The sequence below is a fragment of the Chiloscyllium plagiosum genome, unplaced genomic scaffold (assembly GCF_037043375.1).
Source record: "Chiloscyllium plagiosum isolate Xiang-an unplaced genomic scaffold, Cpla_swu_hap1 HiC_scaffold_4, whole genome shotgun sequence".
NCBI lineage: Eukaryota > Metazoa > Chordata > Chondrichthyes > Orectolobiformes > Hemiscylliidae > Chiloscyllium > Chiloscyllium plagiosum.
Genome location: NW_028270142.1, coordinates 124818523 through 124832126, shown reverse-complemented (window position 1 = coordinate 124832126; position 13604 = coordinate 124818523). Strand labels below are relative to the sequence as shown.

Below are 13604 nucleotides of genomic sequence, written 5' to 3'. Positions count from 1 at the left end.
AAATTTCATTAGATCACCCTTAACCTTCTAAATTCAGGGACTAAAGGCCTAATTTGTCTAATCGCTCCTCATAACGTAACCCCTGAAATGTAGGTACCGTCCTTGGAAACCTGTGTTGACCTCCCTCCAGGGTCCAAACATCCTTCTTATGGCATGGTGCCCAAACCTGCTGATAGTACTCTCAGTGGGGTCTAACTAAGATTTTGTTTAACTGCAGCAAAACATCCGCATTCTTACACTTCAGCCCTTCAATCTTGAGGGCTAGCATTCCATTAGCCTTCCTGACTGTTTTCTGCACCTCTTCATGGCATTTTAAAAAGCTAAGCACCTGAACCCTCAAATCATGTTAGACAGACACTGTATTTAACTTTGTTAATATCCTGATCTATTCATTTTCAGCCCAATTGGATAACCTCACGCATGCTTTTGATGCCCTTAAACAAAATACCTCAACCCCCTGGGAGCCTGCAAGCAACCCCACACAGGTTTGCTTGGCGTGTTCCCCAGTTGGTGAGTCGACCAACTATCACTCAGTCAATACCTGATGGGGTGAGACCTTTCCATTTGCATTAAATTTCCCACTTCAGTCAATAATGGTGCTATCTATAAACATTCAGTCAATTGACTTCAGAGTGAGGAGGAGAAAGCAGCAGGGTTCCCAACTGCAACCCTGCCACACAATTAAATATTCCACTACCAACCTCAACTGAGGAACAGGGTCGTGTAAATGCAAGGCTGCTCATCATAAGGGCAGTTTTCTGAACAGTAACTGTCACAATTCACTACCTAGAAAAGTCAGACTTGGAAAATGTGATTATTTGCGGATGAGGAGCCCCTAGAGAGGCACAAACAAATTTTACATGACTGTAACCAGCTCAAGGCATTTCATGGATTACTCATTAACTTTTTTTGACAAATTGACAAATGTTGCATAAACTGAAGCTTAACAGAACGACGATCATCTGATTTCCATTTTTTAAAGATGCTTAGCCTTCAGTTCAATGGTACCTTATTCCTTGAAACTCCAAATGTACAATGAAACACGTTTTAACATCTCGCACCATATATCAGACCATCATCCCCCAATGGGTGCATTTGCTATTTACTTATAGGCTGTGAGAAAGAGGAAAGGTAGACCATTCAGCAAATCAAGCCTACTTTCCTGAAGTTCCTCTCAATTTGAATCACTTATTTTCTTCTATATTGTCTCTGATACAATAGCTGACTAAATGCTCTACTACTTAGTTATGGACACTGTAATGCCCTCAGCAATTTCGAGAGATTACCCTGAATCACACTGATTTGAAAGTAAAAGCGGTCATTGTGCAAGACAGTTTTTAATCTGATCATGACTGTGCGAACATTACACGTACATTCTTTGAACAAGACATTACAATACAGGTTTTGTAGCCTCAAGAAGTGCAGCACTCCAGTTAATCAACTCGTATTGATGTCAAATCTGGGGACTCCCAACTGAAAAATGATACTTTTTTTTAATCCCCACTTGCCAAGAATCACAACTCACTTCAGTTTATCCATATGGAATGAAAGAAAGACCTACTTTGAGAGCTTTAACTTTTGGTCCAACATCCAAGATGCGAAGTGCTGTAGAAAAGAAGTGCAGAAACAAAAATAACCATAGTGAACTGACACTCAAGAGGACAAGACATCACACTTCATTCTAAGTCGCAAAGTCATCAGGGAATAATAGAACAGTTAGAGTAAATAAGAATCCATTTACTTCATTCTATCTGTGCTGACTCTCTGAAGGAGCGATTTACCTCATATCATTCGCCAGCTATTGCCTTACCTTCCTGCAAATATCTGAATTTTCAGACAGCAATTCCATTCATTTTTGAAATTCTCAATTGACTTAGCCTCCACTACTCTCTCAGGCAGTGTGAAAAGATTTCCCCTCATTTTGTCATTTTTCCCTTTGCTAATGAACTTAAATTTGCATCTTAATCACTCCACTCTTGTTAACAGCTTCTCCCTCAGTACTCCTTCTTGCTTTTGAATATCTTGACCGAATCTCCTCTCACCCAAGTCAAACTTCTCCAAACCATCTACAAAATTGAAGCTCATCCTCAGAATGATTCACAGGAATAATTTCTGTATCATCTCTAATTCCTTTAGATCTTTCCTAAAGTGTGGTGCCCAGAATTGGAAACAATATTCTAGCACAGGCAAAGCCAGCATTTTCTATAGCTTAACTTATTTTCTTTGATTTTATACCATATTTCTCAAGTAATAAACCGGGGATGCAATATTCTTTTATAAACACTCAACCCGTAGAGCGATCTTCAATGATTCACGCCAGAAGGATGTTTGAAAAAATATATATATATGTATGCATATTATGTCTAGAAATTGGATTTTAGAGTAGTGGCATATGAAATTGTTTGCTTTCCTGAAGGGTAAAAGAGTAACTGGCTCCGATTTTCCAAAAGGGTAACATAATTCAGTATGTTTCAGTGAGCAGAGAATCCCTGGAGTGTTAAGGGAAGATCATTTATTCTGTGCTGTTTTATGACAGGATGTGTAATCATTGATTTTGGTTAGTTGATTATAGCACAAACAACTCAGATATTGAAAAGATTTTGAATAGTTTAGAGAACAACTGACTGGGATTAAAAGTAAATACGGTTGCTTGCCTAAAGATAGGGATTATAAAATAGTTCAAAGAAAGTAGTTACTTCAATTAACAAAAGTTTACTTTACACAATTTCTACAGCGGGAGCATTTGATAATCAATCTACAGGTTAGAACATAGAACACAGTACAGTACAGTACAGGCCCTTCAGCCCTCATTGTTGTGACGATCTTTAATCCTAATCTAAGTTCAGATGACCTGACTTCCCTTTCCTGAACGAGGGAATCACATTTGCCACCTTCCAATCATCAGTGAGGACACAAAGATCATCGCCAAAGGCACAGCAATCTCTTCCCTAACTTCCTACAGAACCCAAGGGTATATCCCATCTAGCCCAGGGCAATTTATCTATCCTTGTTTTTCAAAATTTTCAGCATATCCTCCTTAATATCCTGTTCAAGAATATCAGTCTGTTTCATACTGTCCGCACAAATGACAAGGTCCCTCTCAATAGTGAACACTAAAGCAAAGTATTCATGAAGGACATCCTCTGCTTTCTCTGACTCCAGCTGCAAGTTCCCCCCACTTTCCCTGATCAGCCTTACCCTCCTTCTAGCCATCATCTTGTTCCTCAAAGCCTTTGGGTTTTCCTTAATCGTACCCACTTTGCGACTTAGAATGAAGTGTGATGTCTTGTCCTCTTGAGTGTCAGTTCACTATGGTTATTTTTGTTTCTGCACTTCTTTTCTACAGCACTTTGCATCTTTCGTGGGGGGATCCTGTAGATAACTCCCAATAAAGTTACTGCTCCTTTCCTGCTTCTAACTTACACCCATGCTGACTCTGTAGATAAACCCTCCTTGACAACCTCCCTTTCTGCAGCTGTGATACTACCTCTGATTCACAATGCCACTCCTCTACCTCTTTTACCTCCCTCCCTATTCCTTTTGAAACATCCAACAACCATTCCTGCCTCTGTGATATCCAAGTCTCCATAATGGCCACAACATCATAGTTCCAAGTACAGATCCATGCTCTAAGGTTATTTAAAAGCTGGAAAAAAAATCTAAGCTCTCAGGTTTGTGAGGATTCATTGAAGAACATTTCACAATTCACTGGAAAAAAAACTTGAAAGAATTAGCATGTCAAAGATAAAGATTTGGTAGAGGATACTTTCTTTGAATTCAAATCGTAAAGTGATGAGGTGTTGAGAAACAGATCAAACCTTTGTTGAATGTTATACATTTTTTTCCTGTGTTTTATATCTAGATAACTTAGTTTGATTATTTTTATTTTTGTGTTCTGTTTTACTAAAAATTTGCTTTGTCAGTAAAGAAATTTTGCAGCCTGGGTTTCACAGGATGATGCAAGTAACTAAACAATATATAAAAAAAAAGGCCGGTCAGCTTTCATTCTGGGATTTGATTCATCCAGAGATATATTCACCAAAGATGATAACAATGCACATAATTCCAGAAGTCAATTATTGGATTAGAGGCACTAGGTGCAATTAAGAGGGATTTCAAGATAGAAGTCTTAAAAACAGAAGCAGCATTTTTTTGGAGGATATGCTTCTTACCTAGTAGGAGAGATAGCAGAAATAAATCCATTGAATTAAATAGGTTTCCTGGAACAAAACAGCAAGGGAGGCAATCAAACCAAAATAACAGTTTTATGATTTAGGATTCTTTTCCTCTTTCTTTCTGACCAGTACTCTGCCACGCCATTGTTTATCCATACAATTCATGACCTGAGGCAACATCCTTTTTTATTAGCCACACACATTTTCATCCCACATGACTACTGAATATGCTGAAAAAAGTATTACTCTCTTGAGACCATTTCATTTTCGTTGCATCCTATTAATTATTGGCATCAGTCCTTTAAAAAGTCAAGCCTTAATAAGTTTCTGAATGAGTATTTAATTGAGCCAACCTCATAAAATCAGCCAGCATTGTGTCAGCCCAGTAAGACCAAACCTCAGTATACGCTGGGTCTACCACTTCTGCCCTCACACCCGAAATGAAGCATAAGGTAGACAGAGACTAAAATCAAGACGCAATGATCAATTATGCATTTGGTTTGTAAAAATCTAAAAGACTGTAGAACAAGATAAACATTCACAAAATACCTTCAGCTTGCCACATCTCTACCTCATGTTCTTCCTTTAAAACATCTAAAGTACAATTCTTCCACCAAATTTGATCAATGAATCCAGTATTGTACATGGCTCAGTACCACATTTTGCTTTATACTGCTCCTGTGAAGCGCCTTTGGGCATGTTTTGACATTAAGGCTATGATACGTAATTGCTGAAAAATTCCATTATTTCAAGGTCCAAGGAAGCAGTAAAGAGAAAAAAGGCTGCAACCCAAATTGATTAATGAATTCAAGAAAATATTACATATATTTTCTGGAGAAGAAACCAAATAAGGAAACAAACAATCTGTCAAGGATTGTATAGAAAGTGCTCTCACAATCTGCAAAAATAGAATGGGTTTTCTGAACCATATGACTTTTCAAAAATGCTGTTAAATTCCCAAATCAGAACTAACATGCCAAGGTGTGAGGACTGCATTAAAACTGAGCAAAGATGATAGAGGGCAAAATTTACACAACCGTCACAAGAACATAATCACAACAACATATTTTTAAAGCATCCGCAACTGAGGTACTTCAAGATAATGAATGAAAGATACTGAATTTATTTCAATAACTCTTTTCTGAATCTTTTCAAAATTAAATAACAAAAGGAAATATCGAGATGCAAGAAGTTGGATAGTCATGTGGGAAGAATGTATAAAGCACAATCTATTCTCCTTTCACTACTCTTAGAATTATACACTGATCTAATTTTCATTTTTAAAATGTCAACTGCTGAACCTTGGACTTATTCCAGGAGATTTTATTAGTGGACACACCGATATCAGCTGATTGAGAAGCTTACTTGTCATTGATTAATTGAGCAAGCTTCATTTGATTTACCATCATTCCTCTTAATTCCTCTTTGTGGGCTAATTATGTCTAGATACTGTTTCATGGACATTAGTGAGCCTCCCTATATTCTATCCAAATGTAGAGCTCAAACCTGTTTGACAGTAAGAAAATGAATATGATCCTGCTCCCAACTGATATCTAATTGCATTTTCCCATTAGTGTGACTTCACTGTAGCCTGGAGCATATATGCAACGTGATCCTTCTCCCTTCCATCTGATGAGTCCAGGCTCTTACACTGATGATCCAGATACAACCTCAGCTATTTCTTTTTAATCATTATATCACCTTTGCCCAGTGAAATGTGAATCTCGCATCTTAATTGACCAATACAATGGTCTGGCGATCTGAATATCAGTCTAACTATTTCTGACTGTGGTTACCACACCTGCATTCCACTCCTCAAAAGTATAGCCAAGTTTCAAAAAAGATGCCATGATAATGTTTCAGGATTTCTTGCTACATCACCATAGCATGAATGATTTGGAATCTATGATCAGGGCGGTATGGTGGCTCAGTGGTTAGCACTGCTGCCTCATAGCGCCAGGGACCGAGGTTCAAATCCACCGTCGAGTGACTGCCTGTGTGGACTTTTCACATTCTCCCCGTATCTGCGTGGGTTTCCTCCCACAGTCCCATAGATATGCTGGATTGGTCATGCTAAATTAACCATAGTGTCCATGTCAGGTGAGTTAGCCATGGGAAATGTGGCATTACGGGGATAAGATAGGGGAGTGGATCTGGGTGGGATGCTCTTCAGAGGGGTCAGTGTGGACCCGAAGGGCTGAATAGCTGACTCCTACACTCTCGGGATTGTATGCATATTCAGTACTTTTATATCTGAAGTGGATTAACCCTGATGAGAACCTCATTCCCACATTAGTTTTCTGCAGTTAAACAAAGGAAAAGACATGAGGAGAAATTAGACCCCAGTTGATGAACATGGAGGATCATTAAGAAGATATTTAAATTCTCCCAACTAAAATATATTTCCATGACAAAATAAGATTCTAAGATGGGGAAAAATATTCATGGCTAAGCAAGAAAGTGAAGGATTACAAAGTTAAAAAAAACATATCTATGGCATACCGAATTGCAAAGGTTAGTGGCAGGCTGAAGGATTGGCAAACCTTTAAAGACCTACAAAGGATTACTTTTAAAAAAAGGGGGCAAATTATAAAAGAAAACTAATGCAAAATGTAAAAACAGATAGCAAACATTTTTATCTGTACATAAAAGGGAAAGAGTAGCTAAAGTGAATGTTGTCCCTTGGTGGACAGGACTGGGGAGTTAAATAATAATAGGGAACCCAGAAAGGGGCAGCAAAACTAATTCAGTATTTTGCCTCGATTTCACAATGGAGGACAGCAAAATCATCCCAATAGTAACAGGTAATGCAGAGGTTGTAGAAAAAAAAGAGGAACTTAAAACAATCATTGCGAGGGGAAAAGTACTGAGCAAAATAATGGAAGTAAGGTGGACAAGTCACCAGGTCTTGATGGTTGACATCCTTAATCTCAAAGGAAATGGCAGGAGAGATAGTGTATGCATCAGTTTGATATTCCAAAATTGCCTGGATGCCAGAAAGCTTCCACTGGATTACAAAATTGTTAATGTAATGCACTTATTCACGGAAGTAGGGAGGCACAAAGAAAGAATATATAGACTAGTTAGTTTAACATCTGCTGCATGGAAATTGTTGGAATCCAATATTCAGGAAGTAATAATGGGGCAAAATGCTATGCATCAGAGTCAGCAGAGTTTTATGAAGGGTAAGTCACATGTGACTAATTCCCTAAAGGTCTTTGAGAATGCAACAAACAAAGCAGAAAATGGGGATCTGTAGATGTATGCAGATTGTATCCAGATTTTCAGAAGGCATTTGACGAGGTAGCATACACAAAGATCACACAGAGTTAGGCTAGATGACAGGTAACCAACAGAAAGCAGAAAGTCAGGATAAGTGGATCTTAGGGTGCCAAAGGGTTTGGTTCAAACTCTCCAACTATTTGCAGTCAATGTTGTTGACTTGGATGCAGCAACAGAATGAACGATAGCGAAATTTATAGATGATACTAAATCAGATGAGAAAAGAAGTGGCTGTGGAAATAAAAGAAATTCACATGGATTTGGATAATTAGGTATATCTGCCAACATTTGGCAAATGACATTTAACATGGATAAGTGGGAGATATTCATTTTGGTCAGAGGAATTGAAAAGCAACTTATTATTGAAATGTAGAGAAGTTTTGGATTGCTTTGGTGCAGAAGGATCTGTGTGCCTCATGCATAAAAAGCAGAAAACTAGTATGCAGGTACAATGGTAATAAAAGAGGGGCACTGGGAGATTGGCACTTACTGCTAAAGGTCTGTAGTACAAAAACAGGGAACTTTTTCAACTCTGTAAGGCATTGGTGAGACCACATCTGGAACACTGCACCATATAGTTTTGATTGGTGAGACCACATCTGGAACACTGCACCATATAGTTTTGATCCTATCACTTGAGGAAGGATGTACTTTGTGTTAGAAGCAGTGCAGAGGAGGCTCACAAGGGTTAATTTCAGGAAAAGTTTTTCAGACCTATTATTCCTGAATTAGCTTTGATTGTCTTTGATCTAGTTTGTGTTCCTCTTCCAGCCATCACTAGGCAGAAAGACTTGAGCTTTCCAGCTGCACTTTCTCCCCCCGCCACACCCCGTTATCATTTGAGAAGACAGTTGAGAAGACTTTGTGACATATCATGACTCAATATAAGCGGATGGTGAATTTAACACAGCTTTCAGGCCAAATCTGTATCATAATGAACAGGCAGGTCACCTGATTTTTATAATCAATTGAAAATATTGCTGCAATGGCAGAGACCAACTGTATTTGGCTTGAATATGTGGAAGCTGGTAACGAGGTATGTGCCGAGGGAGGACAGATTCACACCAGCTATTACAATGCAGCATTCTCAATAATCACTGTCCATGAGCTAAATTACCGAACTGAATGTAATAGAGGTTATGGTCCAATGAGTGCTAAGCAGAACATTGTCTTCCAATTACTGCTGGCTGTGTTTCTCATATTAGATTTTCACTTTAGCTTCCATCAACCAAAGAGGCCAAAAGAGGCCCTTAACTCAAAAAGTGACACTTATTCCATCAGCCTGATGTTGGATTCCATTGGAAGCTCGTATTGAAGGCTGAGAAAAGTAAATAAGACCCGTTGTGCAACATCAAAATTTGGGGAGATAAAGAAAGCACAACAAGGGAAATACCAAGTAACAACTAGCTGTTAAAGCCAAAGGCTGGTGGAAAAGCATCCATTAGAGTTATGAAATTTGCATGGATTCATTTTCACTATCTTGAAAACAAAATAGAAATGGACTTCACTTCCCACATGGGTTGCTCCTTTATTTCCTTGTATTAAATCTGTAATGGGAGAGACTACATTTTGCAGGTATTGATAGTGAGTGAGCTGGTGAGCTTATGAACTAGCCCCAGGCATCATTTCAGAATCAGGTCTGCATAACATCAGGCTCATACACAATTGCATTGTAGCGGTAAGTTAACTGGTTACAAGGGACATTGGCAGCCCTAAAGCTGGAAGCTAATTGTGTTGTGCTTTTCATTCACAGTATTTAATAGAAAAGAATATTTTCCTTCTCAAAGTTAGACAGAATTCTCAAAAGGTATTCAGAAAATTAAATGCATGACTCATTTGAATATCCCCAACTGAAGGATATGCTTCAGGACAATTTGCTTCTCTCGAAGTGGGAGATGCTGGCCAGATATTTATTGCCGATTTGCACCACAAAAAATCTCAGAAAAGTGCAGCACTGAAAGAGCCCACTGTGGCTGTACCAGAAGAAGATGCTAAATGCAAAAGCAGGTGTATTTCCTATACTGTTTGCACTCATAAAATTGGCTGGGACATCTATGATATTGACATAGTACCATTGTTAATCAAGCAACAGCGATATGCATCTAATCTATAATTATCTGTGATCTGGAGGCATTGGCATGCACTCAAGATAGAAACCAAGAGCAGGAGTAGCCCATTCAGTCCTTCAAATCTGCCTTGCCATTCAATATAATAATGGCCGATTCTCTAACTCAATGCCATATCTCCGCGGTCTCTCCCTAATCCAGATCAGAAGTCAGACGATGCCAGGTTATAGTCCAACAGGTGTATCTGAAATCACAAGCTTTCGGAGCATAGCCCATTTGTCATGACTTCAACTGATGAAGGGCCAGTGCTCCCAAAGCTTGCGATTTCAAATAAATCTGTTGGACTATAATGTGGTGTCGTCTGACTTCTGACCTCGTCCACCCCAGTCCAACATTGGCAACTTCACATCATAGTGTCTCTTTCAGTGACAGACTCGCAAAGGAAAGGTTATCTGCTGTGTACTCTACAAATTGTACATTCAGTAGCTGCAGTGCACTGATGTTAGCATGAGGGGATAGTGAGGCTGCTGACAGAACAGCTTGTCCAGTATTACAAGGCCAGACAGTGTTAAATTGTAAAGCATTATTTTGTTGCAAAATCCCTTTCTAACGTGTTGGAGGAAAAGCTATAAAATACTTGAAATGCAGCAATTATCCCAAGACTCTTCACATGAGCATTATGTGAACTCGATGACAGTGAACCAAAGTTTTGCCAAAGGACCTGACTTCAAAAGCAGTAAAGACAGATTGAATGTGGAAGGGCTTATTCCAGAGTTCAAGGCTATGGCAGCTAAAGGCAAAGCTAGTGACGGGAAGTGGGCACAATGAAGAGACCCAAACATTGAAAGGATTACAGACATCTCAAAGGGATATAGGCTATAAATAGGGAGGAACAAGACTCTGGAGGAATCTGAAAAAGAAATGAGAACACAATTTCAAAATGAAGCTGTTACCGAACTAGAAGCCAATGTGAGTAATTCAGTTCATGGCTGCAGGAAAGGATATTTCATAGAATTTATATGGTTGCAATGGCTGTTTGGAAACTCTCCGTTGAAGGGAAATGTAATAGAGACTATGCAGCCGGCAGTCACAAGGGAAGGCAGGATTGTGGTAGGAGGAGGGTCCCATAGAGGTCCCTTCCTTGCTGGTGGCTGGTTCCTCTGTCAGTCCAAACTGACATCCTGGCTGTAGCATGCCCAATATACACCTGGCACTTTACCCACATGTTCCTGTTTGCTGCCAATTAAGCAAAAACAATGGTCAGATAGAAGTGGCTCCCTAAGGGTCTCAATTGGCCTCTGTTTGGAAAGCTGACCTCGATCCTTCCTATCTTGGAATTAATCAGGGGAGAAGCTGAAAAATGTGTTGCTGGAAAAGCGCAGCAGGTCAGGCAGCATCCAAGGAGCAGGAGAATCGATGTTTCTGGCATAAGCCCTTCTTCAGGAATGAAGTGGGAGGATTGGAAAGAGAAGTTGTTCAGAGTGAGGACCAGTTCAGTCTGTCGAAGGAGGGTGTCAGTGGAAGGGTACTGGTTGGTTCGGCGGGAAAGGAAGAAGCGGAGGGCTTTGAGGCCTTCGTGATGGGGGATGGAGGTGTATAAGGACTGGATGTCCATGGTGAAGATAAGGTGTTGGGGGCCGGGGAAGAGAAAATCATGGAGGAAGTGGAGTGCGTGGGTGGTGTCCCGAACATAGGTGGGGATTCTTGGACTAAGGGGGACAGGACCGTGTCGAGGTATACAGATATGAGTTCGGTGGGGCAGGAGCAGGCTGAGACAATGGGTCGGCCGGGGCAGTCAGGTTTGTGGATTTTGGGCAGGAGGTAAAAACGGGCGATGCGGGGTTGTGGGACTATGAGGTTGGAGGCGGTGGATGGGAGATCCCCTGAGGTGATGAGGTTATGGATGGTCTGGGAGATGATGGTTTGGTGGTGGGAGGTGGGGTCATGATCAAGGGGGCAGTTGGAGGAGGTGTCCGCAAACTGGCATTTAGCCTCAGTGGTGTACAGGTCGGTGTGCCAAACTACCATCACGCCTCCCTTGTCTGTCAGTTTGGTAGTGAGGTTGGAGTTGGAGCGGAGGGAGTGGAGGGCTGCACGTTGTGAGGGTGAGAGGTTGGAGTGGGTAAGAGGGGTGGACAGGTTGAGGCAGTTAATGTCGTGGCGGCAGTTGGCTATGAAGAGATCGAGGGCGGGTAAGAGGCCAGCATGGGGTGTCCAGGTGGATGGGGTGTTTTGGATGTGGGAGAAGGGGTTGTCAGAGGGTGGGCGAGAATCCTGGTTGAAGAAGTAGACGGGGAGGCGAAGACGGCGGAAGAATTGTTCGATGTCTCGTCACGTGTTGAACGCATTAATCTGGGAGCGTAGGGGGATGAAGGTGAGGCCTCTGCTGAGGACTGATCTTTCATCCTCAGAGAGGGGGAGGTCTGGAGGGATGGTGAAAATATGGCAGGGCTGGGAGCTAGGACCTGGAGTGGGGCTGGAGCTGGGAGTGGGGGGGGGGCAGAATTAGGCGTGGGGCAGAGTTAGGTGTGGGGGTGGAGTTAGGCGTGGGGGTGGAGTTAGGTGTGGGGGCGAAATTGGGCGTGGGGGTGGAGATCGCCATGGGGGTAGAGATCAGCAGGGGGGCAGAGACGCATGCAGCATGGTCGTTGTGCAGGTGAGTGACGTCACTGGGGGCGGAAGTGGCTGCGGCGACGGCAACTCCGGGGGTGGAAGTGGCTGTGGCGACGGCAGAAACGGTGTTGTTCCCGGTGGCTGTGGACCCCGCGGAGGCCGCGATTCTGTTGGCGATGGCCTTCCTGGCGATTGTGGAGACGGTTGTCTGGGCAGCGATCGCGGAGGCTGCATGGTCGGTGGGGGTGGAAGTGATGTCATGGTTTGCGGCAGCGGTCGCTGCAGCAGGTTATGGCGCCCGATGGAAGATACTGGAATGGTTGAGGAATCCGGAGTGTGGGGTAAGTACATGAAAGTTTTTGGTACTTACTGTCTTTAATTTCCGATATGGCTAGGAAGAACTGTTTGTTTAGTGTATGGATTCTTCTGAGGATGAAGAACAGTAGAGGTCCTTTGCAGGTCTGTGAGAGTGTTGTCCTGAGCTGGGGTAGGGCTGACTGCAGGGAATGTAGGTAGCGGTGCAAGGCTGCAAGCGTGTAGCGGAGGATCCTAGGGAGGTCTGTTGCTGGAGGCTTCGGATTTGTTCTATGTACTGGTTGTCCTGGTTGGGTCCAAATTTTGTTGGTCTGAACGTAGTCCGGAGTCCATGCGGGGTCAGTCAGTTCCGTAGACAGGTGCTGAGGAAGGAGATGTGGCTGTGGTAGCAAGTCTGTTTGAGGACATGACTGAAGAGCTTCAGGGCAGTGGAGAGGACTTGGGGGGTACAGTGAGAGAGGGACTCACTGAGATCCTTGTAGAGGGAGGAGGAGAGTTTCTTCAAGGAAGGCATCCTTGCAAGAGGATTTGCAGTAGGTCAAAATTAACTAGGAGAAAGTGAGGACTGCAGATGCTGGAGATCAGAGCTGAAAAATGTGTTGCTGGAAAAGCGCAGCATCCAAGGAGCAGGAGAATCGATGTTTCGGGCATAAGCCCTTAATCAAGGGAGTAAGTAAAGTGAGGGTTTTGTCACCCTGCTCCTTGCTAATAACTCATCAAATCTTTTGTGTCTTTCCAAGTTGAGAGTACAAAGGAGGTACACAACTAATCTAGTTAGAATCACAGAATCCCTACAGTGCAGAAAGAGGCCATTTGGTCCATCAAGTCTGAATCAATCCTCCGAAGAGTATCCTATCTAGACCTAGCCCTCCACCCTGTTTCCGTAACTGCACATTTACTGTGGCTAACGCACCCAACCTGCACATCACTGGACACTTTTGGCAATTTAGCATAGCAAAATCCTCCTAGCTTTATACATCTTTGGATTATGGGAGGAAACCCACGCAGACATGGGGAGAACGCAAGTGTGGAGTTTGCACAGTCATCTAAGCCTGTAATTGAACTCCAGTCCCTGGCACCGTGAGGCAACAGTACTAACCACTGAGCCACCATGCTACCAGAACTTATTTCAGGTATATACAGAACAGAACGC

At 42.1% G+C, this 13604-nt stretch overlaps 1 protein-coding gene across 3 annotated transcripts in view; it reads right to left on the bottom strand.

Annotated features, from left to right (window-relative positions):
* Window positions 1–13604, bottom strand: part of tsnare1 (T-SNARE Domain Containing 1) — a 912841-nt gene that overhangs the window by 825971 nt on the left and 73266 nt on the right. For 2 of the 3 annotated variants that reach the window (XR_015757042.1, XR_015757043.1), the window contains exon 2: window positions 1562–1605. The exons of the other annotated variant lie outside the window; for it this stretch is intronic. The gene's annotated coding sequence lies outside the window, so the exon portion shown is untranslated. The remainder of the gene's footprint in view (window positions 1–1561; window positions 1606–13604) is intronic. 3 annotated transcript variants of the gene reach the window in all.